Genomic DNA, 25719 nt, shown 5'->3' with positions numbered 1-25719 from the left:
CTCTTGCAGGCCAGTATTGGGATTGCATAGTCATCTATAAATAGAATCATTGTAATCTGGAAGATATAAACTTAATGAGAGCATTAAAAAGGCAGGGACCAAATATTAAAGGAAGATTGACAAGGGGCAAAAGTCCAAGGAATGGGAGAAGCCAGGTTATTTTTAGAAAATAGTAAGTAAAGGTTTTGACTCAGTCTTGGCTTCTTCAGAAAAGTGTGTGTATAGCTATTTGGCTTCTTTGAAGATTCCTTGGACATTAGTGTCTACTGCTCCAGACACATAAATGTGGTGCAATAGGTTTTCTTGATGACAGCACAGACTCCTCCTTGTTCAGCTAGAAGTTAAACCAGAGTTCATTTATTATCAAAAACCATTCCTACTAGTCAGTTTAAAGACTTTTCTAGTGCAGATAGACTTGTGCCAGTTTTTGCTAAGGCTATTTCAAGGGAAGCATTAAATTCTCGTGGTGTGATTTCACGGTAAGTAAAACCTGCCAAGGGGTGAGAGTTGTGATAGTTCCCACAACTCCAGCCACAATAACTCCTAGGGCATTTTTTCTTCCAAAATGCAATTCTAGATTGGAAGTTATGTTCAAGACAGTGAATTCAGTGGGAGCCATTGTTCCCAGAGTACGATCACTATAATGAAGAGAATTATCATGGTGGGATAGGGTCAAAGCTTGAAAAGGGTTTAAATAAGTATTAGCAGTGCCACAAAGCCATAAGAGTCCAGGAGGGACAGATAATATAGTTTGAGGCTTCTTGGACTAAGAGGGCCATGGCTGCTAAGACTCTTAAGCCAGGGGCCATCCCTGGGATACTAGGTCAAAAGTTCTTGAAAAATATGCTATATGGCACTTAGAGGACCCCAGATCTTGGGATAAGGCTCCCAAAGATATTCCTCTTCATTCATACACATACAGAAAGAAAGGCTTAGTCAGATCTGGTAGGGATAAGGCCGGAGCTCAGATTAAAGTTTGTTTTACAGTGTTTAGAGGGAGAATTCTTTTAGTTTACATTGGAGCCTGTGTCCCCCTAAAAAAAAAATGTTTAGAGCATACTTCATATCAATAGTCCAGCATAGAGGTTGCTCCTCAGTTCCCTGAGAGCTTCCTATAAAGGTTTTGTTAGTACTCCAAAGGAAGGAATTCACATTCTGCAAAACCCAGCCATACCCAAGAAGGACCAAAGCTGTTGTTTAGTTACTGGGGTTGTCACATGTAAGATAAGATCTTTATGAACACTAGGGAGGCTCTTTGTACCAGGGGTTAAAATAAGACTCCAAAATTGAATTCTCTGTATGCATATTTGTGCCTTAGAAGGAGATACCTTGTACCCACAATCAACGAGTTCGTTTAGTACTAATACCATATTTTGATCTGAAACAAACTTGTCAGGACTATAGATTAGTAGGTCATCCACATACAGGAATAGATTGCTATCTAGGAGAAGCTGCAGGGTATACAGGTCTTTAGCTAGGACCTGTCCAAGAATAGAGGCTATCTCTGAATTACTAGGGCAGAAGTGTCCAAGTTAACTGTTGAGTTATTTGAGTATCTGGGTCTTGTCATTCAAAAGTGAACAAAAATTGGCTATCTGGGTGTACAAGAATGCAGAAAAAGTCATCGTTAAGATCAAGTACAGTAAACCAAGCTGTGGTGGAGGGAATGTGTCCAAAAAGAGCCCAAGAGTTTAGGACAATAGGATGAATAGGAATAACAGTCTCATTAATAATCATGAGGTCCTCTATTAGTCAATAGGAGCCTTCTGGTTTCTATACAACTAAAATAAGAGTGCTGCAAGGTGAGTTGCACGGGCATAATAATCCATGGGTTAGAAATTTTGTTATTACAGGCTTTAACCCTTTTTGTGCTTCAGGTTTCAATGGGTATTGAGGGTTTCTAGGGAACTTATTGGGATTTTTAAGCTGAATAATGACGGGAGCAGCTGATATTGAATGGACAGGAATAGAAGTATTCCAACACTCAAATGGCATTTGTTTTAAAGTGTAATGTTTTATTTATTTATTTATGTCTTTATGAGACAGAAGTCTTGATCTGTCACCCAGTCTGGTGTGCAGTGGCGCGATCTCAGCTCACTGTAACCTCCGTCTCCCAGGTTCAAGTGATTCTCCCACCTCAGCCTCCCAAATAGCTGGGATTACAGGGGTTGCACCACAATGCCCGGCAAATTTTTTGTATTTTAGTATAGACAGGGTTTCACCATGTTGCCCAGGCTAGTCTTGAACTCCTGACCTCAAGTGATTCAACCACCTTGGCCTCCCAAAGTGATGGGATTATAAGCATAAGCCACCACGCCCAGCCAGAATGCAAGGTTTTATAGACTGCAGGAGCTCTTTTTGTGAAATGTGAGTTAATACAGCCAGAAGGGGCCTTGCCTATAAATTAGCTTGTAATTACAAATTAGCTTGAGTTAAGTCACAACCTAATAGTGAAACAGGACAGCTTAGCAGGATGAAAAAGAAGTAGGTAAAGGAAGAGCCTTCCAGTTTTCAAGGGAGTAGTGACATGAAACAGGTTTGTTGGGGTTTTCCATCACTACCTATGAGGAAAATGGAGGACTGGCACATTGGGCCATAGTAAACATTTAAAGCTGAATAACTGGCTCCTGTATCTATGAGGAACATTATCTCCTGTTCAGCCACGATCAGATTTACCCAAGGCTTGTCTGTAGAGATGGAACTGATAGGAGCCTGGACGGCCTCAAGACCCTAGCAGTCATTTAGAGGATGACTTTCAGAGGCTTGATCAGAATCCTGAAAAAGAGTTAGAGGTGCTTGTCCTTGCTTTTGCACTTGCCCTTGCCCTTGTCCTCATTCTGTAGGACCTCCTTATCAGATGGGTTGGTGAAGTTGTGGGTGTGATAGGAGATCGAGACCATCCTGGCTAACACGGTGAAACCCCGTCTCTACTAAAAAAATACAAAAAACTAGCCAGGCGAGGTGGCGGGCGCCTGTGGTCCCAGCTACTCGGGAGGCTGAGGCAGGAGAATCACTTGAACTCAGGAGGTGGAGGTTGCAGTGAGCCGAGACTGTGCTATTGCACTCCAGCCTAGGTGACAGAGTGAGACTCCACCTCAAAAAAAAAAAAAAAAAAAAAAAGTCAGAAAATTATATACTTTTAGAGTTTGTGGGTCAAAATGGGACCAATTTTTAAGAATGCAACCCAATGGTGAGTAGGAACGAATTGAATGCATCTTGGGTGTAGATAACAGGCTACAGGATCCCTGAGGCATTCCTGAGGGATTTTCACATTCCTTTTTCCTTTGGCTCACTCTATTTGGTTGCATCCCATCACAGATAGAGGTATTGCCCTGACCTGGATGACCAATCCAGGCATGCCATTGTTTGAGTGGTCAGCTCAAACCTAATGTAAAGAACTCACCCATGACTTGAGATGCAATGCCTGTAACAAAGTTGAATCCTCAGCCCTAAGGGTAGCAACAGACAGGTTTTCTTTCTCTAGGGCTTCAAGATCCCACTGAAGTGTGGCCTTGGCCAGGGACCATGTTATGCTCTGGCTCTGTGTTTCCACCCAAATCTCATGTTGAATTGTGATCCCCAGCATTGGATGTGGGGCCTGGTGGGAGGCAACTGGATCATGGGGTTGGTTTCTAATGGTTTAGCACCATCCCCCTAGTGCTGTCTCATGATAGAGTTCTCATGAGATTCTAGTTGTTTAAAAGTGTGCAGCACACCCTGCTTCATTCTCTTCCTTCTGCTCCAGCCATGTAAGATGTGCTCCCTTCCTCTTTGCATTCTGCCATGATTGTAAGTTTCCTAAGGCCTCCCCATCCATGCTTCCTGTATAGCCTGTTGAACTGTGGGTCTGTTAAATCTCTTTTATTTACAAATTACCCAGTCTCAGATAATGCAGGAATGAACTAATACAGATCATTAGCTCCCAAGGAACCAGACCATTGAGGGAAGTAGGGAGAAAAAAGAAGGGAGAAATACCAGTAAATGCCCCGTATGGGCCACCAAGATGCTCGGTGAGGTGTCAGAGCCCCAGCAATGGAAACTGGTCAACTCGTGGGTTGGTAAGAAGAATTTACTGGCAACAGTATAGGTTTGAAAAGGAAAAATTTATTAGATAGAAAGAATGCTGCAGAAGGGTGCAGCAGGGCACCTTAGCAAGGAAGAACTGAGTGCACTGTAGTGGATTTTCCCTTAGGGGTATTTGTGGATTTTAAGGTGGGAGCTTAAGGGTAATTTGGACCATATTAGCCATGTAGGTTATGAAAAATGAACACATTTATAGACATTTTGGTGCCTTGATGTCAGCAAGGGTTGCACAATGAGTTTTGATATGTATGCATTCCGGAGATGTACAGAAATTCTAGTTACCTATATATTGTTATTAAGGCCTGATGCCAGATGCCTGCTTTAGATAATGGGGAAGTCTAATTACTTCTGAATTCCTCACATAGGAGTTTTGCCTCTAGATCATCTGCTTGATGGCCACCAGGTAATCGTTGCTTTCCTCAATATTGATGGTGATCAGATAGTAAACGTGGGGTAGAGAGTTCTTGCTGACTTAGTAGAGTTCTTGCTAAAATTGGATTTTTTTTTTTAGTATTTATTTTTTTTATTATTATTATACTTTAAGTTCTAGTGTATATGAGCACAACGTGCACGTTTGTTACATATGTATACATGTGACATGTTAGTGTGCTGCACGCATTAATTCGTCATTTACATTAGGTGTACCACCTAACGCTATCCCTCCCCCCTCCCCCCATCCCACGACAGGCCCCGGTGTGTCATGTTCCCCTTTCTGTGTCCAGGTGTTCTCATTGTTCAGTTCCCACCCATGAGTGAGAACATGCGGTGTTTGGTTTTCTGCCCTTGTGATAGTTTGCTGAGAATTATGGTTTCCAGCTTCATCCATGTCCCTAGAAAGGACATGAACTCATCCTTTTTTATGGCTGCATAGAATTCCATGGTATATATGTGCCACATTTTCTTAACCCAGTCTATCATTGATGGGCATTTGGGTTGGTTCCAAGTCTTTGCTATTGTGAATAGTGCCACAATAAACATACGTGTGCATGTGTCTTTATAGCAGCATGATTTACAATCATTTGGATATATACCCAGTAATGGGATGGCTAGGTCAAATGGTATTTCTAGTTCTACATCCTTGAGGAATCGCCACACTGTCTTCCACAATGGTTGAACTAGTTTAGAGTCCCACCAACAGTGTAAAAGTGTTCCTATTTCTCCACATCCTCTCCAGACCTGTTGTTTCCTGACTTTTTAATGATCCCCATTCTAACTGGTGTGAGATGGTATCTCATTATGGTTTTGATTTGCATTTTTCTAATGGCCAGTGATGATGAGCATTTTTTCATGTGTCTGTTGGCTGCATAAATGTCTTCTTTTGAGAAGTGTCTGTTCATATCTTTCGCTCACTTTTTGATGGGGTTGATTTTTTCTTGTAAATTTGTTTAAGTTCTTTTTAGATTCTCGGTATTAGCCCTATGTCAGATGGATAGGTTGCAAAAATTGTCTACTATTCTATAGGTTGCCTGTTCACTCTGATGGTAGTTTTTTTTGCTGTGCAGAAGCTCTTTAGTTTAATTAGATCCCATTTGTCAATTTTGGCTTTTGTTGCCATTGCTTTTGGTGTTTTAGACAATGAAGTCCTTTCCCATGCCTATGTCCTGAATGGTATTGCCTAGGTTTTCTTCTAGAGCTTTTATGGTTTTAGGTCTAACATTTAAGTCCTTAATCCATCTTGAATTAATTTTTGTATTAGGTGTAAGGAAGGGATCCAGTTTCAGCTTTCTACATATGACTAGCCAGTTTTCCCAGCACCATATATTAAATAGGGAATCCTTTCCCCATTTCTTATTTTTGTCAGGTTTGTCAAAGATCAAATGGTTGTAGATGTGTGGTAATATTTTTGAGGGCTCTGTTCTGTTCCATTGGTCTATATCGCTGTTTTGGTTACTGTAGCCTTGTAGTATAGTTTGAAGTCAGGTAGCATGATGCCTCTAGCTTTGTTCCTTTTGCTTAGGATTGTCTTGGCAATGCAGGCTCTTCTTTGGTTCCATATGAAATTTAAAGTAGTTTTTCCAATTCTGTGAAGAAAGTCATTGGTAGCTTGATGGGGATGGCATTGAATCTATAACTGACCTTGGGCAGTATGGCCATTTTCACAATATTGATTCTTCCTGTCCATGAGCATGGAATGTTCTTCCATTTCTTTGTATCCTCTTTTATTTTGTTGAACAGTGGTTTGTAGTTCTCCTTGAAGAGGTCCTTCACATCCCTTGTTGGATTCCTAGGTATTTTATTCTCTTTGAAGCAATTGTGAATGGGAGTTCACTCATAATTTGGCTCTCTGTCTGTTAAGGGTGTATAGGAATGCTTGTGATTTTTGCACATTGATTTTGTATCCTGAGACTTTGCTGAAATCGCTTATCAGCTTCAGGAGATTTTGGGCTGAGACAATGGGGTTTTCTAAAAATACAATCATTTCATCTGCAAACAGGGACAATTTGACTTCCTCTTTTCCTAATTGAATACCCTTTATTTCTTTCTCCTGCCAGATTGCCCTGGCCAGAACTTCCAACACAATGTTAAATAGGAGTGGTGAGAGAGGGCATCCCTGTCTTGTGACAGTTTTCAAAGGGAATGCTTCAAGTTTTTGCCCATTCAGTATGACATTGGCTGGGGGTTTGTCATAAATAGCTCTTATTATTTTGAGATACATTCCGTCAATACCGAATTTATTGAGAGTTTTTAGCATGAAGGGCTGTTGAATTTTGTCAAAGGTCTTTTCTGCATCTATTGAGAAAATCATGTGGTTTTGTCTTTGGTTCTGTTTATATGCTGGATTATGTTTATTGATTTGCATATGTTGAACCAGCTTTGCATCCCAGGGATGAAGCCCACTTGATCATGGTGGATAAGCTTTTTGATGTGCTGCTGGATTCAGTTTGCCAGTATTTTATCGAGGATTTTTGCATCGATGTTCATCAGGGATATTGGTCTAAAATTCTCTTTTTTTGTTGTGTCTCTGCCAGGTTTTGGTATCAGGATGATGCTGGCCTCATAAAATGAGTTAGGGAGGATTCCCTCTTTTTCTATTGATTGGATAGTTTCAGAAGGAATGGTACCAGCTCCTCCTTGTACCTATGGTAGAATTCAGCTGTGAATCCATCTGGTCCTGGACTTTTTTTGATTGGTAGGCCATTAATTATTGCCTCAATTTCAGAGCCTGTTATGTGTCTCTTCAGGGATTCAACTTCTTCGTGGTTTAGTCTTGGGAGGGTGTATGTGTCCAGGAATGTATCCATTTCTTCTAGATTTTCTAGTTTCTTTGCATAGAGGTGTTTATAGTATTCTCTGATGGTAGTTTGTACTTCTGTGGGATCAGTGGTGATATCCCCTTTATCTTTTTTTTTTTTTTTTTCTATAAATACACGTGTTTGGTGAGTGAGGGGAAACAGAAGGCAGAGAGATGGCCCTTTACATAGCTGGTATAGGCTCCGAGGTGGAACGCCAGAGAGACAGACACACAGACAGTCCGCCTAGCAGGGCAGGCCAAGCAGCATTCTGGGGCTTGTAACACTTGATTGGTGGGCGACAGCGGGGAGAAGGTCTGGCCCAGGGCTGGAGGGGCCCAGGCACCCTGCAGGCTCCAAGGTCCAAGGTCCTGGGTGGCATCAGCGGTGGCACCTGGGCTCACCTCACATCATTCAGGGCCTTGCGGGCAAACTCGGGCAGCACAAAGGCGGTGCGGTGCACGTCAGAGTTGTAGTCCTTCAGCTGCATCTGTGCCACCTGCTGCTGCGTCAGCGACTGCACCGGCTCCTGGAAGTTGGTGCTCAGGTTCTTGCTGCACAGCATGAAGCCGATCTGGCTGCTGGGGTAGGTGGGGATGGTGCAGTAGGCATAGGCCACTACGGGGAATGGGGACTGGCAGAACTGCCGCATCTCCTTCATGAGGTCCAGGTGCAGCCACTGGCACTCACCCTGGCAGCAGAGGACACCATCTTCCATGAGGGCCGTCTTCATGAGCTGGTAATAGGACTCCTTGAAGAGACTTTCGGTGGGGCCCATAGGGTCTGAGGAGTCAGTGATGATCACATCGAAGGCATCCTGATTCTGTTTCATGAACTCAAAACCGTCACCCACATATAGGGTCAGCTTCGAGCTAGAGTAGCCAATAGCCATGCCTGGCAGGAACTTCTTGGAGACTTGGATGACATCCTCGTCGATCTCACACTGGACCACAGACTCCAAGGAGGGGTGCTTCACCACCTCATGCAGGACACCTCCATCTCTGCCCCCCATGATCAGCACCTTTCGCGGGTTGGGGTGGCTGCAGAGAGGCAGGTTGGCCATCATCTCCAGGTAGGAGAACTCGTCCCTCTCCGTGCACTGGATGACACCGTCCAACACTAGCACGTTGCCATAGGTCTTACTGCGGAAGACTAGGATGTCCGCGAGCGCCAGTGGTGGAGCAGCTGCTCCACCTGCAGCCACAGGGCCTGGCCGGGCCACAGACTGCAGGTCTTGCGGAACCAGCCCTGGCGGAGGGCGGCCGGGCCTGAAGCAGCGGGGCCCCAGGGGCCATGGCGGGCAGGCGGGAGGGTGGCTCAGGGTGCCCTCAGGAGACTGCAGGCCTAGCGGAGCCGCAGCACAAGGGGACCAGCTCCGCCCGCCGCCTGCCCCCTTTATCATTTTTTATTGCATCTATTTGATTATTCTTTCTTTTCTTCGTTATTAGTCTTGCTAGCGGTCTATCAATTTTGTTGATCTTTTCAAAAAACCAGCTCCTGGATTTATTGATTTTTTGAAGGGTTTTTTGTGTCTCTATCTCCTTCAGTTCTGCTCTGATCTTAGTTATTTCTTGCCTTCTGCTAGCTTTTGAATGTGTTTGCTCTTGCTTCTCTAGTTCTTTTAATTGTGATGTTAGGGTGTCAATTTTAGATCTTTCCTGCTTTTTCTTGTGGGCATTTAGTGCTATAAATTTCCCTCTACACAATGCTTTAAATGTGTCCCAGAGGTTCTGGTATGTTGTATCTTTGTTCTCACTGGTTTCAAAGAACATCTTTATTTCTGCCTTCATTTCGTTATGTACCCAGTAGTCATTCAGGAGCAGGTTGTTCAGTTTCCATGTAGTTGAACGGTTTTGAGTGAATTTCTTAATCCTGAGTTCTAATTTGATTGCACTGTGGTCTGAGAGGACAGTTTGTTATAATTTCTGTTCTTTTACATTTGCTGAAGAGTGCTTTACTTCCAACCATGTGGTCAATTTTGGAATAAGTGCGATGTGGTGCTGAGAAGAATGTATATTCTGTTCATTTGGGGTGGAGAGTTCTCTAGATGTCTATTAGGTCTGCTTGGTGCAGAGCTGAGTTCAATTCCTGGATATCCTTGTTAACTTTCTGTCTCATTGATCTGTCTAATGTTGACAATGGGGTGTTAAAGGCTCCTATTATTATTGGGGGGGGGGTGTAAGTCTCTTTGTAGGTCTCTAAGAACTTGCTTTATGAATCTGGGTGCTCCTGTATTGGGTGCATATATATTTAGGATAGTTAGCTCTTTCTGTTGAATTGATCCCTTTACCATTATGTAATGGCCTTCTTTGTCTCTTTTGATCTTTGTTGGTATAGTCTTTTTCTGTTTTATCAGAGACTAGGATTGCAACCCCTGCTTTTTTGTTGTTTGTTTTCCATTTGCTTGGTAGATCTTCCTCCATCCCTTTATTTTGAGCCTATGTGTGTCTCTGCAGGTGAGATGGGCCTCCTGAATACAGCACACTAATGGGTCTTGACTCTTTATCCCATTTGCCAGTCTGTGTCTTTTAATTGGAGCATTTAGCCCATTTACATTTAAGGTTAATATTGTTATGTGTGAATTTGATCCTGTCATTATGATGTTAGCTGGTTATTTTGCTCGTTAGTTTATGCAGTTTCTTCCTAGCATCAATGGACTTTACAATTTGGCATGTTTTTGCAGTGGCTGGTACCAGTTATTCCTTTCCATGTTTAGTGCTTCCTTCAGCTCTTGTAGGGCAGGCCTCATGGTGACAAAATCTCTCAGCATTTGCTTATCTGTAAAGGATTTTATTTTTCCTTCACTTATGAAGCTTAGTTTGGCTGGATAAGAAATTCTGGGTTGAAAATTCTTTTCTTTAAGAATGTTGAATATTGGCCCCCACTCTCTTCTGGCTTGTAGAGTTTCTGCCAAAAGATCCGCTGTCAGTCTGATGGGCTTCCCTTTGTGGGTAACCTGACCTTTCTCTCTGGTTGCCTTTAACATTTTTTCCTTCATTTCAACTTAGATGAATCTGACAATTATGTGTCTTAGAGTTGCTCTTCTCAAGGAGTATCTTTGTGGCATTCTCTGTATTTCCTGAATTTGAATGTTGGCCTGCCTTGCTAGGTTGGGGGAGTTCTCCTGGATAATATCCTGAAGAGTGTTTTCCAACTTGGTTCCATTCTCCCCGTCACTTTCAGGTACACCAATCAGACATAGATTTGGTCTTTTCACATAGTCCCATATTTCTTGGAGGCTTTGTTCATTTATTTTTACTCTTTTTTCTCTAAACTTCTCTTATTGCCTCATTTCATTAATTTGATATTCAATCACTGATACCCTTTCTTCCACTTGATCAAATTGGCTACTGAAGCTTGTGCATGCGTCACGTAGTTCTCATGCCGTGGTTTTCAGCTCCATCAGGTCATTTAAGGACTTCTCTATACTGGTTATTCTAATTAGCCATTTGTCCAATCTTTTTTCAAGGTTTTCAGCTTCTTTGCGATGGGTTCAAACTTCCTCCTTTAGCTCGGAGAAGTTTGATCGTCTGAAGCCTTCTTCTCTCAACTCATCAAAGTCATTCTCCATCCAGCTTGTTCCATTGCTGGTGAGGAGCTGCATTCCTTTGGAGGAGAAGAGACGCTCTGATTTTCAGAATTTTCAGCTTTTCTGCTCTGGTTTGTCCCCATCTTTATGGTTTTATCTACCATTGGTCTTTGATGATGGTGACGTACCTATGGGGTTTTGGTGTGGATGTCCTTTCTATTTGTTAGTTTTCCTTCTAACAGTCAGGACCCTCAGCTGCAGGTCTGTTGGAGTTTGCTGGAAGTCCACTCCAGACCCTGTTTGCCTGGGTATCACCAGTGGAGGCTGCAGAACAGCGAATATTGCAGAACAGCAAATGTTGCTGCCTGATCATTCCTCTGGAAGCTTCGTCTCAGAGGTGTACCCGGCCGTGTGGGGTGTCAGTCTGCCCCTACTGGGAGGTGCCTCCCAGTTAGGCTACTCAGGAGTCAGGGACCCACTTGAGGAGCCAGTCTGTCCATTCTCAGATCTCAGACTCCATGTTGGGAGAACCACTACTCTCTTCAAAGCTGTCAGACAGGGACATTTAAGTCTGCAGAAGTTTCTGCTGCCTTTTGTTCAGCTATGCCCTGCTCCCAGAGGTGGAGTCTACAGAGGCAGGCAGGCATCCTTGAGCTGTGGTGGGCTCCACCCAGTTTGAGCTTCCTGGCCGCTTTGTTTACCTACACAAGCCTCAGCAATGTCGGGCGCCCCTCCCCCAGCCACTTTGCAATTCAATCTCAGACTGCTGTGCTAGCAATGAGTGAGGCTCCATAGGTTGGGACCCTCCGAGCCAGGCACGGGATATAATCTCCTGGTGTGCCGTTTTCTAAGACCATTGGAAAAGCGCAGTATTAGGGTGGGAGTGACCCGATTTTCCAGGTGCTGTCTGTCTCAGCTTCCCTTGGCTAGGAAGGGGAATTCCCTGACCCCTTGTGCTTCCTGGGTGAGGCGATGCCTAACCCTGCTTTGGTTCACGCTTGGTGGGCTACACCCACTGTACTGCACCCACTGTCCGACAAGCCCCCGTGAGATGAACCTGGTAGCTCAGATGGAAATGCAGAAGTCACCCATCTTCTGTGTCGCTCATGCTGGAAGCTGTAGACTGGAGCTGTTCCTATTTGGCCATCTTGGAACCGCATGCCTACATTCCTAAAAATGGATTTTACAAAGAAGTGCACAGATGGGCTCAGGAGAAGGTTTGGGAACTTGAGTAAAGGTAGGTCAAGCAAACAATCCTTGTCAGTTATATGGATGAAGTGTCAAATAGGCCAAGTGTGGTGGCTCACGCCTGTCATCCCAGCACTTTGGGAGGCTGAGGTGGGCAGACACTTGAGATCAGGAGTTTGAAATCAGCCTGGCCAACATGGTGAAACCCCATCTCTACTAAAAATACAAAAATTAGCTGGGCATGGTAGTGCACACCTGTAATCCCAGCTACTAGGGAAGCTGAGGTAGGAGAATTGCCTGAACCCTGGAGGTTACAGTGAGCCAAGATTGCACCACTGTGCTCCAGCCTGGGTAACAGAGGAAGACTCCATCTCGGAAGGAAAAAAGAAAAAGAAAAGAGTCAAACAAATCTCAAATATTTGAAGACATTTATTCTGAGACAAATATGAGTGACTGGCCAGGCATGGTGTCTCATGCCTATAATCTCAGCACTTTAGAAGGCCTAGATGGGAGGATAACTCGAGTGCAGGAGTTTGAGACCAGCCTGGGCAACATAGTCAAACATCATCTCTACAAAAAAAATAAGCAAAGTTAGCTAGGCATGGTGGTGCATGCATGTAGTTCTAGCTACTCAGGTGGCTGAGGTGGGAGGATCACTTGAGTCCAAGAAGTTGAAGCTGCAGTGAGCCAAGATCACACCACTGCTCTCCAGCCTGGGTGACAGAGCACGACCCTGTCTCAAAAACAAACAAACAAATATAAGTGACCGTTGGCCTGTGACACAGCCCTTGGGAGGTCCTGAGAACATGTGCCCTACAACTTGAGCTACAACTTGATTTTATACATTTTAGGGAGATATAAGACATTAGTCAATACCTGTAAGATGTACACTGGTTCGGTCCAGAAAGGTGGGACAACTGGGAGTGGGGTTTGGGGGTGGGTGTCTTCCAGGTCATACATTTTAGAAATTTAAAGGTTTTCTGATTGGCAATTGGTTTAAATAGTTATTACCTAAAGAACTGGAATCAATAGAAATAAATGTCTGGGTTATGATATGGGGTTGTAGAGACCAAGGCTTCATCATGCAGATAAGGCCTCCAGGTAGCAGGCTTCAGAGAGAATAGATTATAGATGTTTCTTATCAGACTTAGAGTCTGTTCTATCAGTCTTAAGGTCTCTATGTTTATGTTAATGCTGGTCAGCTGTGAGGCATGTCTGATACCCACCACCCTCCACTTCCCATCATAGCCTGAACTAGTTTTTCAGATTAATTTTGGAATGCCCTTGGCCAAGGGGAGGGTCCATCAGCCAGTTGGGGGCTTAGAATTTTATTTAGAATTTATTTTTGGTTTACAGTAAGAAAGTTGCATCTGGCCAGCCACAGTGGCTCATGTCTGTAATCCCAGCACTTTGAGAGGCTGAGGCAGGTGGATCACCTGAGGTTGGAGTTTGAGACCAGCCTGACCAACATGGAGAAACCCCATCTCTACTGAAAATACAAAAGTAGCCAGGCATGGTGGCACATGCCTAGAATCCCACCTACTAAGGAGGCTGAGGCAGGAGAATCACTTGAACCCGGGAGGCAGAGATTGTGGGGTAAGCCAAGATCATGCCATTGCACTCCAGCCTGGGCAACAAGAGCAAAACTCCATTTCAAAAAAAAAAAAAAAAGAAAGAAAGAAAAGAAAGAAAGAAAGTTGAATCTACCTTACATGGTGTGAGTTATGATGCATATCATCAGCCCCATAGTTCCACCCATGAGAAAAGCAACAAAAGGAGGCTGTTAGCTCAACCACTGTTTTGTTCACCCAAAGACTCAAACTGAAACATTTATCTTTTTCTCCTGCAGTAAAGGAAGTGGTGCATTTCATAAGACCAGTCTTCCTGTTGTTTTACAATAATGTGTCAACCTTAAACAAAGAGATTTAGAAAATATGATTACGTATGGAGTTTACTAGAGCTCAAAGATTGAAGATGGCCACTGAGGAGCAGACTTCAAGTTGCCCTGAATATACACTTCAATTAGCAGTCATAACAATGAGTTTTTAAACCAGATAAGAAGAGTCAGTTCCTAAATTATTTAGCAAGTATTTACATTATCCCAGCACTTTGGGAGGCCGAGGCGGGCGGATCACAAGGTCAGGAGATCGAGACCACGGTGAAACCCTGTCTCTACTAAAAATACAAAAAATTAGCCGGGCGCCGTTGTGGGCGCCTGTAGTCCCAGCTACTCGGGAGGCTGAGGCAGGAGAATGGCGTGAACCCGGGAGGCGGAGCTTGCAGTGAGCCGAGATCGCGCCACTGCACTCCAGCTTGGGCTGGGCGACAGAGCGAGACTCCGTCTCAAAAAAAAAAAAAAAAAAAAAGTATTTACATTAAAATAACTTAAACTACTGATTAGCTACACATTTTTCTTCGTATCACAAATTCTAGGAACGTGAAGATAATGGCTTAGGTAGCTAGTCAGGCATAAAATGTCTTTTAAACAATTGCCACAGGCAGGGCATGGTGGCTCACACCTGTAATCCCAGCACTTTGGGAGGCCGAGGCGGGCAGACCATCTGAGATCAGGAGTTTGAGACAGCCTGGCCAACATGGTGAAACCCCATCTCTACTAAAAATACAAAAATTATCTGGGCATGGTGGCACATGCCTGTAGTTCCAGCTACTCGGGAGGCTGAGGCAGGAGAATCATTTGAATCCAGGAAGCGGAGGTTGCATTGAGCCGAGATCAAACCATTGCACTCCAGCCTGGGCAACAGAGTGAGACTCTGTCTCAAAAAAAAAAAAAAAAAAAAAAAAAAAATGCCCAACTGAAGTCCCACACTTATGTCTCTCTGGACCTGATAAATTCTGCATACCTCACAAAACTCAGACTGCTCTTAGCTATTTTTCTTTTCTTATAAGCACACAAACAAATTAAAAGGCTTGGCCTGGTATGGGGGCTCACACCTGTAATCCCACCACTTTGGGAGGCCAAGGTGAGCAGATCACTTGAAGTAAGGAGTTCGAGACCAGCCTGTCCAATATTGTGAAACTCTGTCTCTACTAAAAATACAAAAATTAGCCAGGCATGGTGACGTGGGCCTGTAATCCAAGCTACTTGGGAGGCTGAGGCACAACAATTGCTTAAACCCAGGAGGTGAAGGTTGCAGTGAGCAGAGATTGCACCACTACACTCCAGCCTGGGCGACAAAGTGAGACTCTATCTCAAAAAAAAAAGTAAAAGACTTAATTTTTTTTCTGTAGAAATAAAGGAAGACACAGCTCTGACCTCTCCTTTTTCTTTCAGAATTTAATCTTCTGTCCTTTTCAAATGTGTGTTACATCTTTATAATGGCTAAATAAACCACTTCTCAGTCTCACAATTTAGGACCTGGGAGCCACGTTTCAAAATGTGTATTCAAGGGAGATAGCTCTCATAGTTCTTCTGGGAGGGTAAGAACTGAATTTTGGTGGGCAGGGTGCCTTGGCCCAATCTTCAAAACTATATCCTCATGAAAAGATTTGAGGAGTTTGCTTCTTCTCATTTGGATAAAACCAATTAGCTAACACTGGTGGTCCTCCTAACAATTATGCTAAACTTAAGATGAACTATATGTGACAAAATATGCTGTCAAGTTTTCTTACTTGAAGCCTATTTTTGTTTATCTTGAAAACATGTTTGTAATGGGTTGCATCTGCTTGTCAATATAAACGGGTGAGATTCCTTGTGTCTTTTCAATCTCTTAATGAGTTGCCTATGATGTCCATCACATTGTGGTTTAATGTTCATTCAATAATAAAACTTTTCTATATCTACTACCATTGTGGAGAGGATTTGGGGGTTGGGAGTTTTTTTTCGTTTGTTTGTTTGTTTGTTTGTTTTGCATTCAAAATCTTTTTAATAAGAGGGTAGGATCCAGGGTTAGTTTTTGTAGCCTGGGCTGGCCAGTTGGCCTCTGGCACGCTCGAACTTCCGGCCCTTGGAGCAGAGGTAGGCTTTGGTGTGGCTGTGCGGGTTCCTGGGGCCTTGCCCAGATGCCCTTGCGAGGACCGGAGAGCAGGACAGTGCCGCAGCCCTTGGGGGAGTCCAGGGCCAGCTGGTCGAAAGTGAGGATCTTGCCCCCTGCCCTGAGGATGCGGCTGTGGGCCCGGCTGGTCACGTGCAGTGCAGATACCTTCAGTTTGGGGACCTCCTGAACCTGCATGTCATCCGTTATGGTCCCCACAACCACGGCCATTTTGTTTTCCCGGCCAGGAAGCTTCATCTTCTGGATCATCCAGGAAAGGGACAGAGGCGGCCGGTTGCTGCCACTCATAAACAACCTCTTCAGCACAACCTGGTTGAATGTGGAATTGGTTCTTCTGGCCAGAAACCTGTACAACTTGACCAACAGCCTCAGGTAGATATCCTGGCTCTTGGGCTCCTTGCGCTGGTGAACCTTTCGGTCCTTGTTGTGGTGGATGTCAACTCCCGTGATGGCGCCTCCCGCTCAGTGAGGTCTGGAAAAAGCAATAATTTTTTTTTTTTTTTTTTTTTTAAGAGAGACAGGGTCTCACTATGTTGCCCAGGCTGGTCTTGAACTCCTGGGCTCAAGTGATCCTCCTGCCTTGGCCTCCCAAAATGCTGGGAATATTTTGTTTTTAATTGTATTTTCCCAACAATAATATACCATTTCTTAAGTCCTGGAGCAATCAGGTAATAGAAGACACCACCTTCAGGCAGAGAGAGGAGGAAGCAGCCAAGGTATTACATAGCAATGAATTTTGCAAAGCATTAAACTACAGTAAGTCCTCATTTAACTTCATAGACAGTATCAACCTTAAATAATGAGATTCAGAAAATATGATTAAAAATAGTTTATCTGATCTCAAAGCTTAAGGATGGCTACCGAGGAGCATAGATTCAAGTTGTCCTAAATGTACACTCTGATTAGCAGCAGTTACAAGTGGCTTTTTAAAGCAAAAGAGAAGAGGCAGCTCATACATTTTTTTACCAAAAATTTACATTAAAATAACATAAGCTATTGATTGTCTATACATTGTTCTTTGTATCACAAATTCCAGAAGCATGAAAATAATAAGTGAGGCATCTAGCTGTGAGAATAAATGCTTTTAAACAATTACCCCTGGGCGGCCAGGTGCAGTGGCTCATGCCTGTAATCCCAGCACTCTGGGAGGACGACGTGGGTGGATCATGAGGTCAGCAGTTCAAGACCAGTCTGACCAACATGGTGAAACCCCGTCTCTACTAAAAATACAAAAATTACTCCGCATGGTGGCAGGCACCTCTAATCCCAGCTACTCAGGAGGCTGAGGCAGGAGAATTGCTTGAACCTGGTAGGCGGAGGTTGCAGTGAGCCGAGATCGCACCACTGCACTCCAGCCTGGGTGACAGAGTGAGACTCCGTCTCAAAAAAAAAACAAAACAAAAAAAAAAAAAACAAAACAAAAAAAACAGTTACCCCTGGGCCTGGGTTGGGAAGCAATGGAAATGGGGGTGTATGTGACCAAAGTCCCATACTCATGTTTCTCTGGGCTTAAAAATTTTGCAAACCTCATATAACTCAAACTGCTCTGAGCTATTTTTCTTTCCTCAATAGGTTATTGAAGCTGCGACTTTGAGCTAAATAATGCATAATAAAACCAAATTTACCTTAGGCTAATTGATATAAACAAGAGTTAAGTTCCTAAGGCATATTTCCAGTCACAAAAACATTACAAAACTTCTAAATAAGGACAAAAAACACCTCTAATATTAAACACTGAAATAAACATGAGCTGTACATACATTTTTTAAAGGATTAATAAAAACAAGATAATTGTCCAATTTTTGGTGAACCAGGTAGTGATGACGGTCATAATGGTGTTGGGTTAAATCAAGAAATAAATGTTTGCAAAGCAAAAACTGTTAAGTTTTTGGAAAGGGGTTACTGGAAACGGGTCCCAAACCAGACCCCAAGAGAGGGTTATTGGATCTCATGCAAGAAAGAATTTGAAGCGAATCCGGAAACTGAGAGTAAGTTTATTAGAGAAGTAAAGAAACAAAATAATGGCTACTGCATAGGCAGAGCAGCAGCTTGGAATGCTTAACTGATAATACTTATAGTTATTTCTTTATTATATGCTAAACAAGGGGTGGATTATTCATGAGGTTTCTGGGAAAGGGGTAGACAATTCCCAGAACTGAGGGTTTCTCCCCTTTTTAGACCATATAGGGTAACTTCCCAACATTGCTGTGGCATTTGTAGACTGTCATGGTGCTGATGGGAGTGTCTTTTAGCATCCTAATGCATTCTAATTAGCATATAATGAACAGTGAGAATTATCAGAGGTCAATTTGGTCACCATCTTGGTTTTGGTCAGCTTCTTCATCACATGCTGTTTTACCAGCAATGTCTTTGTGTCCTGTATCTTGTGCTGACCTCCTATCTCATCCTGTGACTAAGAATGCCTCACATCCTGGGAATGCAGCCCAGTAGGTCTCAGCCTTATTGTACCCAGTCCCTACAAAAGATGGAGTTGCAGGCTGGGCGCAGTAGCTCACGCCTGTAATCCCAGCACTTTGGGAGGCCAAGGCAGGCAGATCACCTGAGGTCGGGAGTTTGAGACCAGCCTGACCAACATGGAGAAATCCCATCTCTGCTAAAAATACAAAAAAATTAGCCGGGTATGGTGGCCCATGCGGTGAGCCGAGATCGAGCCATTGCACTCCAGCCTGGGCAACAAAAGTGAAACTCTGTCTCAAGAAAAAAAAAAAAGATGGACTTACTTTGGTTCAAATGCCTCTGACATAAACAGCACTTCCTCCCACCATGCAGTTCAATAACAATCACAAACATGGCAGGCTCATTGAGCGCTTTCATACCACACTGTTTATTGTCATACATTTTGTATGATCACTGTATAATTTACAATTTTATTTTACAATAAGCTGTATTAACTCTTTCATTCATTTTCCACCAGTTCAGGGTCAAAGATAGCAAGAGTCTATCCAGCAGCTCAGGGCACAACACAGAAACCAGACCTGAACAGAGGGGCACAGTGCCCTCACGCACACCTGAATTAACTCTGATTGGTACAATGTACACATGCCAATTAACCCAATGTGCACATCTTTGGATTGTGAAAGAAAACTGGAGTACTAAGAGAAAACCCACACCCACATTACTTGAGCACCTGCTGTACAGCACAATTCTTTTGTTTGGTTTCTGACTCTCTTTTTCCAAAGACTTTCATTTCATTAAAGTTTTAAAAAGCAAAAAAGGCCTGGCCTTCAACAACCTTTGCAAAATTATGATAGTAAAAGAAGTCTGACATGGCTGACTCCATCTTGCTTCTAAATTCTAACCTGTCTATGCTTATTCCTCAGCGTAGCCTAAGCTAACCATGGGTGGAATTTATATTCTAACTTGAAAGCAAGGACAATAATAGTTCCTCTCTAAAACTAACCCCCTCCTTGTTCAGAGATTGATAACCACATTTATAAGATTGACAAAAGGCCAGAAGATTAGGATTATGGGAGGGGACTGAACTCTGGTATAGTTTCTATAAACCCTTGTTCCTCAAGAGTCATGTGGCCACAGGATTTATGACTTTCCCAATTGCTCCTATAGATAACATCACTGAGATTGGTCTTTTGAGATTTGTTTCAGACTTTCTGGCAACCAACTGACCCCAACAGGACCCATGACTCTTGACTCAGCTGGTCCTGTGGCCCCATCCAGAGGTAGACTCAGCACATGATGACTGTTTTCCACACCCCTATGATTTCATTCCCAACCAATCAACAGCACCCATTCCCTAGCCACCTGGCCACCAAATGGTCCATAAAATGTCTAGCCTGTTAGTTCTCAGAGAACTGATTTGAGAATTCAAGTTCCTCTATGTGGCTGGTTTCATGTCAATTAAACTTTCATTACTGCAGTGTGGGGTTCTCAGTGAATTGATTTTGTCTGTGCAGCACTCAGGAAGAACTCATCAGGCAATTATGGGCCCAGAAAGGAGAGGCCTTCCTAATTTTGGCACGCTCTAGGACAGAAATACCTACACCAAACAGAAAAAGAGAACCTTCATATGGTACTAAATACAGAGAATAAAATTGACTTTTGAAACAACAGTAATTATACTTTGACCTCCATTCCTAGATCATCTCTAATGAACTCTCCTCTTATATGCCTACCACTCACTTTTGTGGTTGTATTATAAATCTTGGCATTACCTGACATTGCTCCACCGTGACACTCACAAAAGCAGATATCTGATTCTACCACAACCTCCTGTCACTTCAGCTTGCTTACTCAATTACATCTACTAACCTGTTTCTCACCTCCTTTGAAATCTTCAGTCAACTGTTCATTTACTTTCTACAGTCTTTCATCCCACCTTCTATTATTATTTGCCTCTCATTATACAGCTGAGACCTGTAGGGGAGGAAAACTGTCCTCTACCCTCTTAGGTTCTCCAGAGATGAACTGACAACATACAAATTAACAGGAGAAAAGGCATACAAATTTATTTGATGTTAAATGTTTTACAAGGCACAGGAGTCCTCATAGAAAAAAAGAAAATCCCCCAAAAAACAGCTAGGCTTGGAGAATTTGGACTGAGAAAGATAATTTCTTTTTTCAAGACAGGGTCTCACTCTGTCACCCAGGCTGAAGTGCAGTGGTGTGATCATGGCTCACTACAGCCTTAAACTCCCAGACTCAAGCAATTCTCCTGCCTCAGCCTCCCAAGTAGCTGGGACTACAGGTGCAAACAACCATGCTCAGCTAGTTTTTTCGTAAGAAAGATAAACTTAGAGAGAAGAGACAAGGCAAAGGAAAGGGACTTTGAGCTTCTATGAGTAACAAATTGAGGGAAGGCAAATATATGGGGAAACTGATGATAGATAAGGGCTAGTCAGTAGGTTTGTTTATGTAGACTCTTTCTCAGTGCCATCTCATCTCTGGTGATGAGTTGTTTTCTTCCTGGTATGTAACCATAATAGATTTGTTTCCTGATACACTCAGCACGTCAATATACTGAGATACCAGGTTGCAGCAGATAGAGTTTTAATCATAGGGCTGCAAACAAGGAGACAAGAAGAAACCTCAAATCTATCTCCCCAAGGAGTTTGGGATTAGAGATTTTAAGGATTTTGCAGTGGGCTGAAGTATGGAGACTGTTGATTTGTAGAAAATTATAGAGTGAAACTATGGGAGACGGAAATGAATAAACTGTTTTGTTTGTTTTTTAGACAGAGTCTCACTCTGTCTCCCAGGCTGGAGTGCAGTAGCACAGTAACAGTTCAATGTAGTCTTGACCTCCTGGGCTCAAAGAAACTGTATCCTCATGTTGATTCAGTTCCTTTATGGGGGCTCTTCAAACATTCAAGTTGTACCACTGGAATTTGGAATCTGCTTAAGCACCTTTTTTTTTTTTTTTTTTTAGACACTGTCGCACTCTGTTGCCCAGGCTGAGTGTAGTGGCACAATCACAGCTCACTTCAGCCTTAACCTCCTGGGCTCAAGCAATCTTCCCAACTCAGCTTCCTGGGTGGCTGGGAGTCTTACAGGTAGTTAAATAGGCATGTGTAGGGCAGGACAGGGCTCTGCCTCCCCACCCACTAGGAATGTCAGATGATGGTTCAACAGTTTTCACACTGACTCTCTAAAAATAATTTGGCAGTCAGTGACAGGGAGAGACAATCTCCTGATGATCCACAGCTATTATCATGAAAGTGTTAGGTTGGGCACATTGGCTCATGCCTGTAAGCAGCACTTTGGGTGGCCAAGGCAGGTGGATCACTTGAGGTCAGGAGTACGAGAACAATCTAGCCAACAAGACAAAACCCTGCCTCTACTAAAAATACAAAAAAACAGTTAGCCAGGCATTGTGGTGCATGCCTGTAATCCCAGCTCCTCAGGAGGCTGAGGCACGAGAATCACTTGAACCTGGAGGCAGAGGTTACAGTGAGTCGAGATGGCACCACTGCACTCCAGACTAGGTAAAGGAGTGAAACTCTGTCTCAAAAAAAAAAAAAAAAAAAAAAAAAAAAAAAAAAAAGCCCGGGCAGGGTGGCTCATGCCTGTAACTCCAGCACTTTGGGGGGCCAAGGCAGGTGGATCATGTGAGGTTAGGAGTTCAAGACCAACCTGGCCCACATAGTGAAACCCTGTCTCTACCAAAAAATACAAAAATTCTTTGGGCTTAGTGGTACACACCCGTAGTCCCAGCTACTTGGAAGGCTGAGATGGGAGAATCGCTTGAACCTGGGAGGCAGACGTTGCAGTGAGCCAAGATTGTGCCACTGTATTCCAGCCTGGGTGACAGAGTGACATTCTGTCTTAAAAAGAAAACAAACAAACAAAAAAATTAAAGTGTTAGCTGAATGCAGACGCCAAGGAGAAGCAACTTCCTGGGCATGCACATTAAGAGACAAAATGGTGAAGTATGACCTTCCAGGGACACTCCATTGGAAAAGGGAAGAAAGCCTCAGATGGGCATGTGTATAAAGGCCTAAACACATTGCACGTGTGTGCTCACTTTCCAAGGGTAAGAAGGGCACTGTGCATGCAGACAGCCCATCCTAAGGGAAGAATCATGGGAAAGAGGCAAGCTTATTGATAAGGTTTGGCTTATCAATAAACCATATTATTGATATGGTTTGGCTCTGTGTCCATACCCAAATTTCATCTTGTAGCTCCCATAATTCTCATGTGTTGTGGGAGGGACCTAGCGGGAGAAAACTGAATCATGATGATGGATCTTTCCTGTGCTGTTCTCATGATAGTGATTGGGTCTCATGAAATCTGATGGTTTTAAAAACAAGAGTTTCTCTGCACAAGCTGTCTTACCACCACCATGTAAGAAGTGCCTTTCCCCTTCTGCCATGATTGTGAGGCCTCCCCAGCCATGTAGAACTGAAAATCCATTAAACCTCTTTCTTTTGTAAATTGCCCAGTCTTGGGTATGTCTTTATCAGCAGCATGAAAATGGACTAATATGGTAAATTGGTACCAGTGGAGTGGGGTGTTACTGAAAAGATACCCAAAAATGTGGAAGTGACTTTGGAACTGGGTAACAGGCAGAGGCTGGAACAGTTCGGAGGGCTCAAAAGAAGACAGGAAGATGTGGGAAAGTTTGGAACTCCATAGACACTTGCTGAATGGCTTTGACAAAAATGCTGATAGGGATATGAACAATAAGGTCCAGGTTGAGGTGGTCTCAGATGGAGATGAGGAGCTTATTGGAAACTGGAGCAAAGGTGACACTTGTTATGTTTTAGCAAACAGATTGGCAGCATTTTGCCCTTGCCCTAGAGATTTGTGGAACTTTGAACTTGAGAGAGATGATTTAGGGTATCCGGTGGAAGAAATTTCTAAGCAGCAAAGCATTCAAGAGGCTATTTGCGTACTATTAAAGGCGTTCAGTTTCAAAAGGGAAACAGAGCATAAAAGTTTGGAAAATTTGCAGCCTGACAATGCAATAGAAAAGAAAATCGTATTTTCTGAGGAGAAATTCAAGCTGGCTGCAGGAACTTGCATAAGTAACAAGGAGCTGAATGTTAATCACCAAGACAATGGGGAAAATGTCTGCAGGGCATGTCAGAGACCTTTGTGGCAGCCACTCCCATCACAGCCCCAGAGGCCTGGGAGGAAAAAAGTGATTTTGTGGACTGGGCCCAGGGTCCACGTGCTGTGTGCAGCTTAGGGACTTTAATGCCCTGCATCCCAGCCACTCTAGCCAAGGCTGAAAGGAGCAAACATAGAGTTTGGGCCATGGCTTCAAAAGGTGAAAGCCTCAAGCCTTAGCAGCTTCCATGTGGTGTTGAACCTGTGAGTGTACAGAAGTCAAGAATTGAGGTTTGGGCCGGGCGCGGTGGCTCAAGCCTGTAATCCCAGCACTTTGGGAGGCCGAGACGGGTGGATCACGAGGTCGGGAGATTGAGACCATCCTGGCTAACACGGTGAAACCCCGTCTCTACTAAAAAAATACAAAAAACTAGCCGGGCGAGGTGGCGGGCGCCTGTAGTCCCAGCTACTCAGGAGGCTGAGGCAGGAGAATGGCGTGAACCCGGGAGGCGGAGCTTGCAGTGAGCTGAGATCCGGCCACTGCACTCCAGCCTGGGCGACAGAGCGAGACTCCGTCTCAAAAAAAAAAAAAAAAAAAAAAAAAAAAAGAATTGAGGTTTGGGAGCTTCTGCCTAGATTTCAGAAGATGTATGGAAACGCCTGGATGCCCAGGCAGAAGTTTGCTGTTGGGCAGGGTGCTCATGGAGAACCTCTGCTAGGGCAGTGCAGAAGGGAAATGTGGGGTAGGAGCCCCCACACAGAGTCCCTACTGGGGTACTGCCTAGTGGAGCTATGAGAAGAGGGCCACTGTCCTCCAGACCCCAGAATTCTAGATCCACTGCCAGCTTGCACCATGCATCTGGGAATGCTGCAGACACTCAATGCCACCCCATGAAGGCAGCCAGGAGAGAGGCTCTACCCTGCAAAGCCACAGGGTGGAGCTGCCCAAGACCATGGGAACCCACCTCTTGCATCAGCATGACCTGGATGTGAGACATGGAGTCAAAGGAGATCATTTTGGAGCTTTCAGATTTGACTGTCCTGCTGGATTTTGGACTTGCATGGGCCCTGTTGCCCCTTTGTTTTGGCCAATTTCTCCTATTTGGAATGGCTGTATTTACCTAATGCCAGTACCACCATTGTATCTAGAAAATAACTAATTTGCTTTTGATTTTACAGGCTCATAGGCAGAAGGAGCTTGCCTTGTCTCAGATAAGACTTTGGACTGTGGACTTTTGAGTTAATGCTGAGATGAGTTAAGACTTTGGGGGACTGTTGGGAAGGCATGATTGGTTTTAAAATGTGAAGACGAGATTTGGAAAGGGCCAAGAGCAGAATGATATGGTTTGGCTCTGTGACCACACCCAAATCTCATCTTGTAGCTCCCATAATTCCCACATGTGGGAGAGACATGGTGGGAGATGATCGAATCATGGGGCTGGGTCTTTCCCATGCTGTTCTCATGATAGTGAATGGGTCTCATGAGATCTGATGCTTTTAAAAATGGGAGTTTCTCTGTACAAGCTCTCTCTTGCCACCACCATGTAAGAAGTGCTTTTTGCCTTCTGCCACGATTGTGAGGCCTCCCCAGCCACATAGAACTGTAAGTCCATTAAACCTCTTTCTTTTGTAAATCGCCCAGTCTCAGGTATGTCTTTATCAGCAGCATGAAAACAGACTAATACACCTATAAAGTCCTAGGATCAGGGTTAAACACCACACTTGACCTTCAGGTGCCCACTTGGATCTCATCCAAGTGAATTTTCCTTTCTTTCCTGTTCTAAAGGCTTTAAAATAAACTTCCACTCCTGCTCTGAAACTCACCTCTGTCTCTTCTCCTGCCTTATGCCCCTCAGTTGAATTCTTTCTTCTGAGAAGACAAGAACTGAAGTTGCTGCAGACCCATAGAAAGTCGCTGCCAGTATCTCAGATACCTTCCATCAGTAACAGGACTACAGGCATGCACCACCATGCCCAGCTAATTTCTTTTAGTTTCTATAGATACAGAGTCTCATTATGTTGCCCAGGCTGGTCTCAAACTCCTGGACTCAAGTGATCCTCCCGCTTCAGCTTCCCAAAATGCTAGGATTATAGGTGTGAGCCACCATGCCTGGCCAAGCACTTTTTAAATAAAATTCTTATGATTCTA

At 43.8% G+C, this 25719-nt stretch overlaps 2 pseudogenes across 1 annotated transcript; both read right to left on the bottom strand.

Annotated features, from left to right (window-relative positions):
* Positions 1–6382: 6382 nt before the first annotated feature.
* LOC126949029 (spermidine synthase-like) lies at positions 6383–8609 on the bottom strand (annotated as a pseudogene). The gene has a single exon (XR_007723580.1). The product of XR_007723580.1 is annotated as a spermidine synthase-like (transcript).
* Positions 8610–14845: 6236 nt separating this feature from the next.
* On the bottom strand, positions 14846–18902 carry LOC126949028 (60S ribosomal protein L18-like; annotated as a pseudogene).
* Between the last annotated feature and the right edge of the window lie 6817 nt (positions 18903–25719).

The sequence above is a fragment of the Macaca thibetana genome, chromosome 2 (genome assembly GCF_024542745.1).
Source record: "Macaca thibetana thibetana isolate TM-01 chromosome 2, ASM2454274v1, whole genome shotgun sequence".
In the NCBI taxonomy this organism is placed as follows: Eukaryota; Metazoa; Chordata; class Mammalia; order Primates; family Cercopithecidae; genus Macaca; species Macaca thibetana.
This window is presented reverse-complemented; position numbering and strand designations above follow the sequence as displayed.